The following is a 12,500-nucleotide window of genomic DNA, read 5'->3' on the forward strand; positions in this document are numbered from 1 at the left end:
TACGCAGATGTGAATAAATTGTGTATAAATGCAGCGTATAAGTACACCCCTTTCATAGTGTCCTTATTCGCACATAATAACTTGTGACACCTCATTTCAATTTGAATCAATTCATTTTATTTTGAATAGCTCAGAATAACAAATACACATCATTATTTTCTTTTTTTGTAAACGCCTTAGACGGCTTTACAATCTGGACACGTACGAAATGACGTCACGCGTCTTGGCTAAAGAGCCTTCGATCAGCGCGAGCGCACCAACGAAGCCGACTGCTGGATTACGCAGATGTGAATAAATTGTGTATAAATACAGCGTATAAGTACACCCCTTTCGTAGAACGAGAAGCGCGGGGCATGTCCAACGGCTGGAACGCGATCCCGTCCAGGCCGATCGAATGTGCTCTGGCCGCGACCGTGCCGGCCTGGGACGATTCCGCTCCCGCTCGAGAAGCCAGGCGACGGGTGATGTTTCTGCAGAGGGCGGACCAAGCGCCGCCGCCGCTGTTGAGAGCGTGGAGAGTCGCGTCCGACAGCCTCGATCGAGAGAGGGACCGCGACCGGCACCGGGACCGGGACCGGGCCTTTGACGATTCCGCGTTTGCCCGAGGGGCGGGCCGCCGCCGCCGCGACCGAATCCGAACGTCGGTTCGCCCGTTTGGCTGGCGAGCCAGGCTCCGTTTGTGCGCGTGTGTGTTTGTGTTTGTGTTTGTGTGTGTGCGTGTGTGTGTGTGTGTGTGTGTGTGTGTGCGTGTGTGTGCGTGTGTGTGTGTGTGTGTGTGTGTGTGTGTGTGTGTGCGTGTGTGTGTGTGTGTGTGTGTGTGTGTGTGTGTGTGTGTGTTTGTTCTGTGTCGTTGCTTGTAACACTGGTGATGACAAAATAAATGTAAGAAAAAAACAATACAATGCAACTGTCTTGTCATGTCTTTATTTGTATCATTTATTCATTTATTTTTTACATTTAGCATACGGGATGACTTGTAATACAACGTAAAACTCGGGTCGTTTCGACCCGAGGACGAGGCCGAGGGCTCACGGGTCATTCTGACCCCGGGGACTACGGCGAGGCCGGGAGCTCGGCTATAAACAAGGGTCATTCTGACCCCGGGGGACGGGGGCCGAGAGCTCGACGATAAACGCGGGTCAGTCTGACCCCGGTGACGAGGCCGGGAGCTCAGCGATATACGCGGGTCAGTCTGACCCCGGGGGACAAGGCCGGGAGCTCGGCGATAAACGCGGGTCATTCTGACCCCGTGGACGAGGGCCGGGAGCTCGGCAATATATGCGGGTCATTCTGACCCTGGGGACGGGGGCCGCGAGCTCGGCGATAAACACGGGTCAGTTTGACTCGGGGGACGAGGCCGAGGGCTCGCTCAAACTCGAGGGTCGAACAGACCCCAGGGCGACGGCGAGGGCTCGGTGGAAAGACGCGAGTCGTTTTAACCCGAGGACGACGTGCTTGACTGATTCATACGTACATGCATGCATGCATACGTATACACTGGTCGTGGTCATTTTGTGACCCTTAGACCGCGATACACACAAATACATAAACACTCGAACGTGGGTCTTTTTGACCCAGAAGGCAACAGGAGAGTTAAGTAGAAGTATAGATGCTAGGATATAGAAATACTTTGGTAAAAGTAGAAGTATCAACTCAAGCTTTTTACTTAAGTAAAAGTATAAAAGTACTGGGTTTCAAAACTACTTAAAAGTAAAACAGTAAAAGTAATGTAAGGGGAATTTCTTTTTCCCATTCAGTACGATTTCTTAAGCCGCGTCTCAGGGGCCTATAGTGCACTAACCCACCTCCCCCCAAAACAATCATTTTTCTCAAGGCCATAATGTTGTATTAAAATGGTATATTGAAAAATGTGGGATGCACTAGGCTACCTATTTCAGCTGCATATATATGTCCATTGAAAATGATCACATTTTATTACAATGCAAAACATTAAAGTACCATATGTGTACTACTGAGCATTAACATGCATTTCATGGAGCGGAAGACATGATAATAACTAGTTGCCTATAAGTATTGTAATATGTATGTTGAAAAAAGTCCATACCAGCCATACCTCACGGCAAAAAAAAAAAGTCATAGGCGCGTTGGTTCCTTTTTAAACTCCCCGCTATGGAGCGCATCTGTAAACCTATCAGCTGTATAGACATCCTATTTACCCCAAACAGACAGTCGCTGAAGAAACTCGCGCGACCGGGGAACCGCCGGCAGAGAGGAGCAGAGAGACGGAAGTATCGGGGCTCTCAAGTCTCACGCATTGAACGTGACTGTCCCTCCCGGCACAACAGATATTCGGCGGCGCGTATTTCTCATCGCGCGTTCTCCGAGACGGACATATTTGCAATCGGCTTCTCTGCTGTCCTTGCTTGAGAGTGACGTGATTGTAACGGTTGATTCATGTCATGTTCAGGTGCATCGCGTAAAAAAACAATAGGGTGTCGGAAAGGTATATACTTCTCTTCCAACCACAATCAAATTCACTCTATTCGGATGGCGCGATTTATCTGGCTAACCGGAATGAAAAACAAACCAAAATGAAATAGTAACGAGGCTATTTTTTTAAAAGTAGGGAGTAGAAAGTACAGATATTTGCGTGAAAAAGTAAGGAGTAGAAGTAAAAAGTAGTCTGGAAAAAAATACTCCAGTAAAATATAGACACTCAAAATTCCTACTTAAGTAAAGTAACGAAGTATTTGTACTTCGTTACTTGACACCTCTGCCTGTAATCTGCATTTACTCATTTGTATGTTCTTAATCGACGTTTCACACTGAACAGTGTTGAAAACTAGATTTTCTTAAAGAATTCATTTTTTTTTTATATTTTCCATCTTAGAACATCGGAACTTAAATATTGTATGATATGTTCATGAATACCTGAAGCTTTCGTCACTATACTGTCGGTAAGTTGCATTTACTCGTTTTTATACTGTTAAACGACGTTTTAGACTGAACAGAGTTGAAAACTTGATTTTCTTAAAGGATTCATTTTTTTATATTTTCCATCAAGAAAGCCTCTTAGAACATCGGAACTTCAAATTATATGATATGTTCATGAATACCTGAAGCTTTCATCACTATACTGCCCGTGAGCTGCAGTAACTAATTTGTATGCTCTTAAACGACATTTCAGACTGAACAGAGTTGAAAACAAGATTTTCTAAAAGAATTCTTTTAAAAAACAAATTCCATCAAGAAAGTGTCTTAGGACATCGGAACTTCAAATTGTATGATATGTTCATGAATACCTGAAGCTTTCATCACTATACTGCCCGTGAGCTGCAGTAACTAAGTTTTATGCTCTTAAACGACGTTTCAGACTGAACAGAGTTGAAAACTAGATTTTCTAAAAGAATTCTTTTTTTAAAAAATATTTTCCATCAAGAAAGTGTTTCAGAACATCGGAACATCAAATTGTGTAATATGTTCATGAAACCTGAAGCTTTCATCACTATACTGCCCGTAAGGTGCAGTTACCCATTTTTATGCTCTTAAACGACGTTTCAGACTGAACAGAGTTGAAAACTGAATTTTCTTAAATAACTATTTTATTTTAATTTTCCATCAAGAAAGTGTCTCAGCACATCGGAATTACGAATTGTTGATATTTTCCTGAATACCTGAAGCTTTAATGCTGCCCCTAAGCTGCAGTTACCCATTTTTATGCTCTTAAATGACGTTTCAGACTGAACAGAGTTGAAAACTGAATTTTCTTAAAGAACTATTTTATTTTAATTTTCCATCAAGAAAGTGTCTCAGCACATCGGAATTACGAATTGTTGATATTTTCCTGAATACCTGAAGCTTTAATGCTGCCCCTAAGCTGCAGTTACCCATTTTTATGCTCTTAAACGACGTTTCAGAGTTGAAAACTTGATTTTCTTAAAGAATTAATTTTTCTATATTTTCCATCAAGAAAGCCTCTGAGAACATCAGAAATTCAAATTATATGATATGTTCATGAATACCTGAAGCTTTCATCACTATACTTCCCGTGAGCTGCAGTAACAAATTTGTATGCTCTTAAACGACATTTCAGACTGAACAGAGTTGAAAACAAGATTTTCTAAAAGAATTCTTTTAAAAAAAAAATTCCATCAAGAAAGTGTCTTAGGACATCGGAACTTCAAATTGTATGATATGTTCATGAATACCTGAAGCTTTCATCACTATACTGTCGGTAAGTTGCATTTACTCGTTTTTATACTGTTAAACGACGTTTTAGACTGAACAGAGTTGAAAACTAGATTTTCTAAAAGAATTCTTTTTTTAAAAAATATTTTCCATCAAGAAAGTGTTTCAGAACATCGGAACATCAAATTGTGTAATATGTTCATGAAACCTGAAGCTTTCATCACTATACTGCCCGTAAGGTGCAGTTACCCATTTTTATGCTCTTAAACGACGTTTCAGACTGAACAGAGTTGAAAACTGAATTTTCTTAAATAACTATTTTATTTTAATTTTCCATCAAGAAAGTGTCTCAGCACATCGGAATTACGAATTGTTGATATTTTCCTGAATACCTGAAGCTTTAATGCTGCCCCTAAGCTGCAGTTACCCATTTTTATGCTCTTAAATGACGTTTCAGACTGAACAGAGTTGAAAACTGAATTTTCTTAAAGAACTATTTTATTTTAATTTTCCATCAAGAAAGTGTCTCAGCACATCGGAATTACGAATTGTTGATATTTTCCTGAATACCTGAAGCTTTAATGCTGCCCCTAAGCTGCAGTTACCCATTTTTATGCTCTTAAACGACGTTTCAGAGTTAAAAACTTGATTTTCTTAAAGAATAAATTTTTCTATATTTTCCATCAAGAAGGCCTCTGAGAACATCAGAAATTCTAATTATATGATATGTTCATGAATACCTGAAGCTTTCATCACTATACTTCCCGTAAGCTGCATTTACTCTTTTTTATGCTCTTAAACGACGATTCAGACTGAACAGAGTTGAAAACAAGATTTTCTAAAAGAATTCTTTTAAAAAAAAATTTCCATCAAGAAAGTGTCTCAGAACATCTGAACTTCAAATTGTATGATATGTTCATGAATAAGTGAAGCTTTCATCACTATACTGCCCGTGATTTGCAGTAACTTATTTTTATGCTCTTAAACGACGTTTCAGACTGAACAGAGTTGAAAACTAGATTTTCTTAAAGAATTCATTTTTTTTTATATTTTCCATCAAGAAAGTTTCCCAGAAAATCGGAACACCCTCGGAATCTCGCAACGCCGACGTCGACGGACGGGATGTACGTGACGCTGGACGCGCGTCCGTGGTGTTACGTGTGCGGGCGCGCGCGCCAGAACCGCAGCTTGCAGTTCTACCGGAGAACGAAAGAGCTCGCGGGGGAACTCGAACGCTACGTCGGTTGTCTGCGTTTCGAACCGTGATCCTGTGGCGGACACATTTGTGCGCGTGTGTGTTTGTGTGTGTGTGTGTGTGTGTGTGTGTGTGTGTGTGTGTGTGTGTGTGTGTGTGTTTGTGTTTGTTTGTGTGTGTGTGTGTGCGTGTGTGTGTGTGTGTGTGTGTGTGTGTGTGTTTGTGTGTGTGTGTGTGTGTGTGTTCTGTGTCGTTGCTTGTAACACTGGTGATGACTAAATAAATGTAAGAAAAAAACAATACAATGCAACTGTCTTGTCATGTCTTTATTTGTATCATTTATTTATTTTTTACATTTAGCATACGGGATGACTTGTAATACAACGTAAAACTCGGGTCGTTTCGACCCGTGGACGAGGCCGAGGGCTCACGGGTCATTCTGACCCCGGGGACGACGGCGAGGCCGGGCGCTCGGCTATAAACGAGGGTCATTCAGACCCCGGGGACAGGGGCCTTGAAATCGACGACAAACGCGGGTCATTCTGACTCGGGAAGCCAAACCCCTTTTAACGTGAATCCACACCCTATTAACTTCAAGCCACACCCCTTTCACGTAAAGTCACACCCCTTTAATGTGATGCCAGACTCCATTAATATGAAGCCAGACCCCGTTAAAGTAAAGCCACACCCTTGTTAACGTGAAGCTATATTGTGAAGCCACATGACATTAACTTGAAGCCAAACCCTGTGAATGGGAAGCCACACCCCATTAATGTGAAGCCACACACAGTTAACATGAAGCCAAATCCATTTAATGTGAAGCAACGCCCCCTTGACGTGAAGCCACACTCCATTAGTGTGAATGCTAACCCTGTGAATGTAAAGCCACACCCCTTCAACGTGTTGCCACACCTCTTTAATATGAAGCCAAACCCTTTCATGGTGAAGCCACACCCCATTAACGTGAAGCCGCATCCATTTAACGTCAAGGCACACCGTGTTAAACTGAAGCCACACCCCGTTAACGTGAAGCTACACCCGATTAACGTTAAGCAACACTCCTTTGACATGAAGGCACACCCCATTAACGTGAATCCAAACCCCGTTAATGTGAAGCCACGCACCGTTAACGTGACGCCACATCCATTTAACGTGAACCTACACCCCGTTGACGTGAAGCCACACCCCAGTAACGTAAATCCACAACCTGTTAATGTAAAGCCACACCACTTTAACGTGTTGCCACACCCCGTTAATGTAAAGCTTCACCAAATTAATGTGAAGCCACACCCAGTTAACCTGAAGCTATACCCCTTCAATGTGATGCCACACCCAGGTAATGTGAAGCCACACCCCTTCAGCGTGAACTCACAACCCAATCACATGAAGCCACATCCATTTAACATGAAGCCACACTCCTTTAATTGAAAGCACACCACGTTAACGTGAAGGCACACCCTGTTAATGTGAAGCCACACCCCTTCAACGTGAAGCCAAAACCCATTAATGTGAAGGCATACCTCATTAAATTGAAGCCACAGTCCGTTTACCTGAAGCCACACACCGTTAACATGAAGCCACCCCTGTTAATGTGAAGTCACAAACAAGTAATGTGAAGCCACGCCCAGTAAATTTAACGCCCCACCGCGATTTCTTGAAACATACCCAGTTAATGTGATGCCACACCCAATTAACGTAAAGCCACTCCCCTATTAATGTAAAGCCACATCCTGTTAACGTGAAGCCACACCCATTTAATATGAAGCCACACCTCAATAACTTGAAGTCACAACCCGTCCACGTAAAGTCACACCCCTTTAATGTGATGGCAGACTCCTTTAATTTCGAGCCACACCATTGTTAACATGATGCTTTTTGTAATGCCATACAACATTAATTTGAAGCCACACCCCTTCAACTTTAAGCCTATCTCCATTAACATAAAGACACACCCCAGTAAAGTGATGCCACACCCCAATAATGTGAAGCCACCCCTGTTAACTGAAGTCAGACACAAGTAATGTGAAGCCACAACCATTTAATGTGAAGCCACAACCATTTAATGTGAAGCCACACCCAGTTAAAGTGAAGCCACATCCTTGTTAACATGAAGCCTTATTGTGAAGCCACACCCATTTCACACCCTGTTAACCTGAAGCCACGTTAACATGAAGCCACACCCCATTTATGTGAAACCACACAGTGTTATTGTGAAGCCACACCCACTTCACACCCATTTAATGTGATAAAGGAATCCTTTAATTTGATGCCACACCCCATTAATGTGAATCCACACCCCGTTAACGTTAGGCCATACTCCTTTAACGTGAAGCCACACACATTTAATGTGAAGACACACCCCTAAAGTAAAGTCACACCTCTTTAATTTGATGCCAGACCCCTTTAATTTGAAGCCACGCCCCGGTAAAGTGAAGCCACATCCTTGTTAACATGAAGCCTTATTGTGAAGCCACATCTATTTTACACCCTGTTAACCTGAAGCCACACGCCATTAACATAAAGCCACACCCGATTAATGTGAAGCCAGGCCCAGTTAACAATAGACCACACCCCTTTAACGCTAAGCCACGCCCCCATTAACGTTAAGCCACACCCAATTAACGTTAATCCATACCCCGAACGTGAAACCACACACCGTTAACATGAAGCCAGACCACATTAACGTGAATCCATACCCCGTCAACGTGAAGCCACACACAGTTAATGTGAAGCCACACCCCTTTTACATGGAGTCATGTGAAGCCAGTTCCCTTTAATTTGAAGCCACACCCCTTTAATGTGAAGCCACACCCGTTAATTTGAAGCCTCACCCTGTTAATGTTAAGCCACACCCGGTTATTGTGAAGCCACACCCTCTTCACGTAAAGTCACACCCATTTAATGTGATGCAAGAATCCTTTGATTTGATGCCACAACCCATTAATGTAAAGCCACACCCCATTAACGTTAGGCAATAGCCATATAACGTGAAGCCACCCCATTAACGTAAAGCCACACCCAGTTAATGTAAAGCCACAGCCATCCAACGTGAAGCCACACCCCGTTAATGTTAAGCCACACCCCTTTTACGTAAAGTCATGTGATGCCACTTTCCTTTAATTTGAAACCACACCCCTCGAAGTGAAGCCACATCCTTGTTAACATGAAGCTGTATTGTGAAGCCACACCCATTTAATGCCCTGTTACCCTGTAGCCACACCCCGTTAACGTAAAGCCACACGCCTTCAGCATGAAGCCACAAGCCATTCTCTTGAAGCCACATCCATTTATTGTGAAGCCACACCCCTTCAATGTGAAGGCACACCACGTTAACGTGAAGCCACACCCATTTAATGTCTAGCCACACCCCTTCAACGTGAAGCCAAAACCCATTAATGTGAAAGCCACACCCCATTAACCTGAAGCCACACACCGTTAACATGAAGCCACCCCTGTTAACATGAAGTCACAAACAAGTAATGTGAAGCCACGCCCAGTAATTGTAACGCCCCACCCCAATATCGTGAAACCACACCCCGTTAATGTGAAGCCACATCCGTTAAAGTAAAGCCACACACATTTAATGCGAAGACACACCCCTTTCACTAAAAGCCACACCCCTTTAATTTGATGCCAAACCTCTTTCATTTAAAGCCACACACCATTAAAGTGAAGCCACACTCCTTAACATAAAGCCACACCCAATTAATGTGAAGCCACGCCCCACAATAGGCCATACTGCTTTAACATGAAGCCACACCCCATTAACGTGAAGCCACACCCAATTAATGTTAATCCATACCCACGTGAAACCACACTGTGTTAACGTAAAGCATATTTTCATGAATACCTGATGCTTTTATCACTATACTGCCTGAAAGCTTTATTTCCTCATTGTTATGCCCGTAAACGATGTTTAAGGCTGAACAGAGTTGAAAACTTGATTTTCTTTGAAGAATTCATTTTTTTCCATTTTCGATCAAAAACGACTCCCCCGTTGAGCGACCCGTGTCAAGATATGAAATGTGAAAGCTTCGCACACAAGTCACACAAAGCCTCGCCGGCCTCCGAATGATCACAGGACACAGACAGTTGTAGTATATTGTTTTATTTTGTATAGTTATAACCCCCAGTGTTACAAGCAATAGCGCACACACACACAATTTCATGTAATTCCACATCCTCCCCTTGTCCTCGGATCAAGGTGTGTCTTTTGGTCCTACAAGCTAGCGGATGGTACCGTTTGAATCGCAACGGCCATATTAGTGGGAGGCAGCAATCTCGAGTGCCTCCGACCTTCTTTTAAAGCTACACTAGCCGAAGAAGCAAAAAAAAATAAAAAATGGCCGATTTAGAAAAGTGACTTCCCAAGGTCCAAAGAGCTCGTGGACGGGACCGTTGAACCGTGACGGCCGTGTTAGTGGGAGGCAGAAAACTCGAGTCCTTCCGACTTTCTGTAAAAGCTGCACGAGCCGAAGAAGCGAAAACAAAATGGCCGATTTAGAAGAGTGACTTCCCGAGGTCCTGCGAGCTCGTGGACGGGACCGTTGGAACCGCGACGGCCATGTTAGTGGGAGGCAGAAAACTTGAGTCCTTCCGACTTTTTGTGAAAGCTACACTAGCCGAAGAAGCAAAAAAACAAAATGGCCGATTTAGAAAAGTGACTTCCCGAGGTCCAAAGAGCTCGTGGACGGGACAGTTGGAACCGCGACGGCCGTGTTAGTGGGAGGCAGAAAACTCAAGTCATTCCGACTATCTGTAAAAGCTACACGAGCCGAAGAAGCGAAAACAAAATGGCCGATTTCAAAAACTGCCTTCCCGAGGTCCCGCGAGCACGGCGACGGGGTCGTCGGAACCGCGACGGCCGTATCAGTGGGAGCACGGCAAACTCGAGTGCTTCCGACTTTCTGTGAAAGCTACACTAGCCGAAGAAGAAAAAACAAAATGGCCGATTTAGAAAAGTGACTTCCCAGGGTCCCGTGAGCTCGGGGACGGGATCGTCGGAACCGCGACGGCCGTATTAGTGGGAGCGCGGCAAACTCGAGTGCTTCCGACTTTTCGCGAAAGCTGCAGGAGCCGAAGAAGCGAAAACAAAATGGCCGATTTAGAAAAGTGCCTTCCCGAGGACCCGGGATCGTCGGAACCGCGACAGCCGTGTTAGTGGGAGCGCGGCAAACTCGAGTGCTTCCGACTTTTTGCGAAAGCTACACGAGCCGAAGAAGCAAAAACAAAATGGCCGATTTCAAAAACTGCCTTCCCGAGGTCGCGCGAGATCGGCGACGGGGTCGTCGGAACCGCAACGGCCGTATCAGTGGGAGCACGGCAAACTCGAGTGCTTCCGACTTTCTGTGAAAGCTACACGAGCCGAAGAAGAAAAAACAAAATGGCCGATTTAGAAAAGTGCCTTCCCGAGGTCGCGCGAGGTCGCGCAAGCTCAGCGACGGGACCGTCGGAACCGCGATGGCCGTATTAGTGGGAGCGCGGCAAACTCGAGTGCTTCCGACTTTTTGTGAAAGCTGCAGGAGCCGAAGAAGCGAAAACAAAATGGCCGATTTAGAAAAGTGCCTTCCCGAGGTCCCTCGAGCTCGGCGCCGGGATCGTCGGAACCGCAACGGCCGTATCAGTGGGAGCGCGGCAAACTCGAGTGCTTCCGACTTTTCGCGAAAGCTGCACGAGCCGAAGAAGCGAAAACAAAATGGCCGATTTAGAAAAGTGCCTTCCCGAGGTCCTGCGGGCTCGAGGATAGGACCATCGGAACTGTTGGAAAGGGCCGTATTAGTCGGGTTGCAGCAAACTTTCAATTCTCCCCGAACTGATTCAGAGAAGTGCCTTCCCAAGGTCCTTCGTGCTCGGGGGTGCTACAGTTGGAACCGCTTTGCCGTTGTCCTTGGGTCGAAATTACCTTTGATTATCACCAGGCCCCTGCCGTTGTCCTTGGGTCAAAATGACCCTTGATTATCACCAAGCCCCTGCCGTTGTCCTTGGGTCAAAATGACCCTTGATTATCACCAAGCCCCTGCCGTTGTCCTTGGGTCAAAATGACCCTTTAGTATCACCGTGCCCCTGCCGTTGTCCTCGGGTCGAAATGACCCTCGTGTATCATCAACACTCCGCCGTTCTCCTTGGGTCTAAATGACCCTTGTGTGTCACCGAGCCCCTGCAGTTGTCCTTGGGTCAAAATGACCCGAGTGCATTATCAACACTCTGCTGTTTGCAAGTGGTGTGAGCGCCCACGCATCGAAGGCTCCAGATGAAAGGACATTGGACAGTTTGACCCGCAGGACACGGGGTGTGTACGGATCGGTGAGGCCACACGAGGGTTAATTTTCCATCAAGAAATTGTTTGAGAACATCGGAACTCATTTTTATGCTCTTAAACGACGTTTCAGACCGAACAGAGTTGAAAACTAGATTTTCATAAGGAATTCTTTTTTTTAACTTTTCCATCAAGAAAGTGTCTTAGAACATCGGAACTATAAATTGTATGACGTTTTCATGAATACCTGAAGCTTTCATCACTATACTGCCCGTCAGCCGCATTTACTCATTTTTATGCTCTTAAACGACGTTTAAGACCAAACCGAGTTGAAGACTAGCTTTTCATAAGGAATTCTTTTTTTTTTTTTAACTTTTCCATCAAGAAAGTGTCTTAGAACATCGGAACTATAAATTGTATGACGTTTTCATGAATACCTGAGGCTTCATCACTATACTGCCCGTAAGCTGCATTTACTCATTTTTATGCTCTAAAACGACGTTTCAGACCGAACAGAGTTGAAAACTAGATTTTCATAAGGAATTCTTTTTTTTAACTTTTCCATCAAGAAAGTGTCTCAGAACATCGGAACTATAAATTGTATGACGTTTTCATGAATATCTGAAGCTTTCATCATTGCCCGTAAGCTGCATTTACTCATTTTTATTCTCTAAAACTACGTTTCAGACCGAACAGAGTTGAAAACTAGATTTTCATAAGTAATTCTTTTTTTTAACCCTCGTGTTGTCCTCACTCATTCCTCGCACACCCCAAGTCCTACGGGGTCAATCTGTCTTTGCTAAAGAGCCTTCGATCAGCGCGAGCACACCAACGAAGCCGACCGAGCGATTACGCAGATGTGAATAAATTGTGTATAAATACAGCGTATAAGTACACCCC

Source organism: Clinocottus analis, unplaced genomic scaffold, assembly GCF_023055335.1.
Source record: "Clinocottus analis isolate CAN_PGR_092001 unplaced genomic scaffold, fCliAna1.0.p SCAF_11, whole genome shotgun sequence".
NCBI classification, from domain to species: Eukaryota; Metazoa; Chordata; class Actinopteri; order Perciformes; family Cottidae; genus Clinocottus; species Clinocottus analis.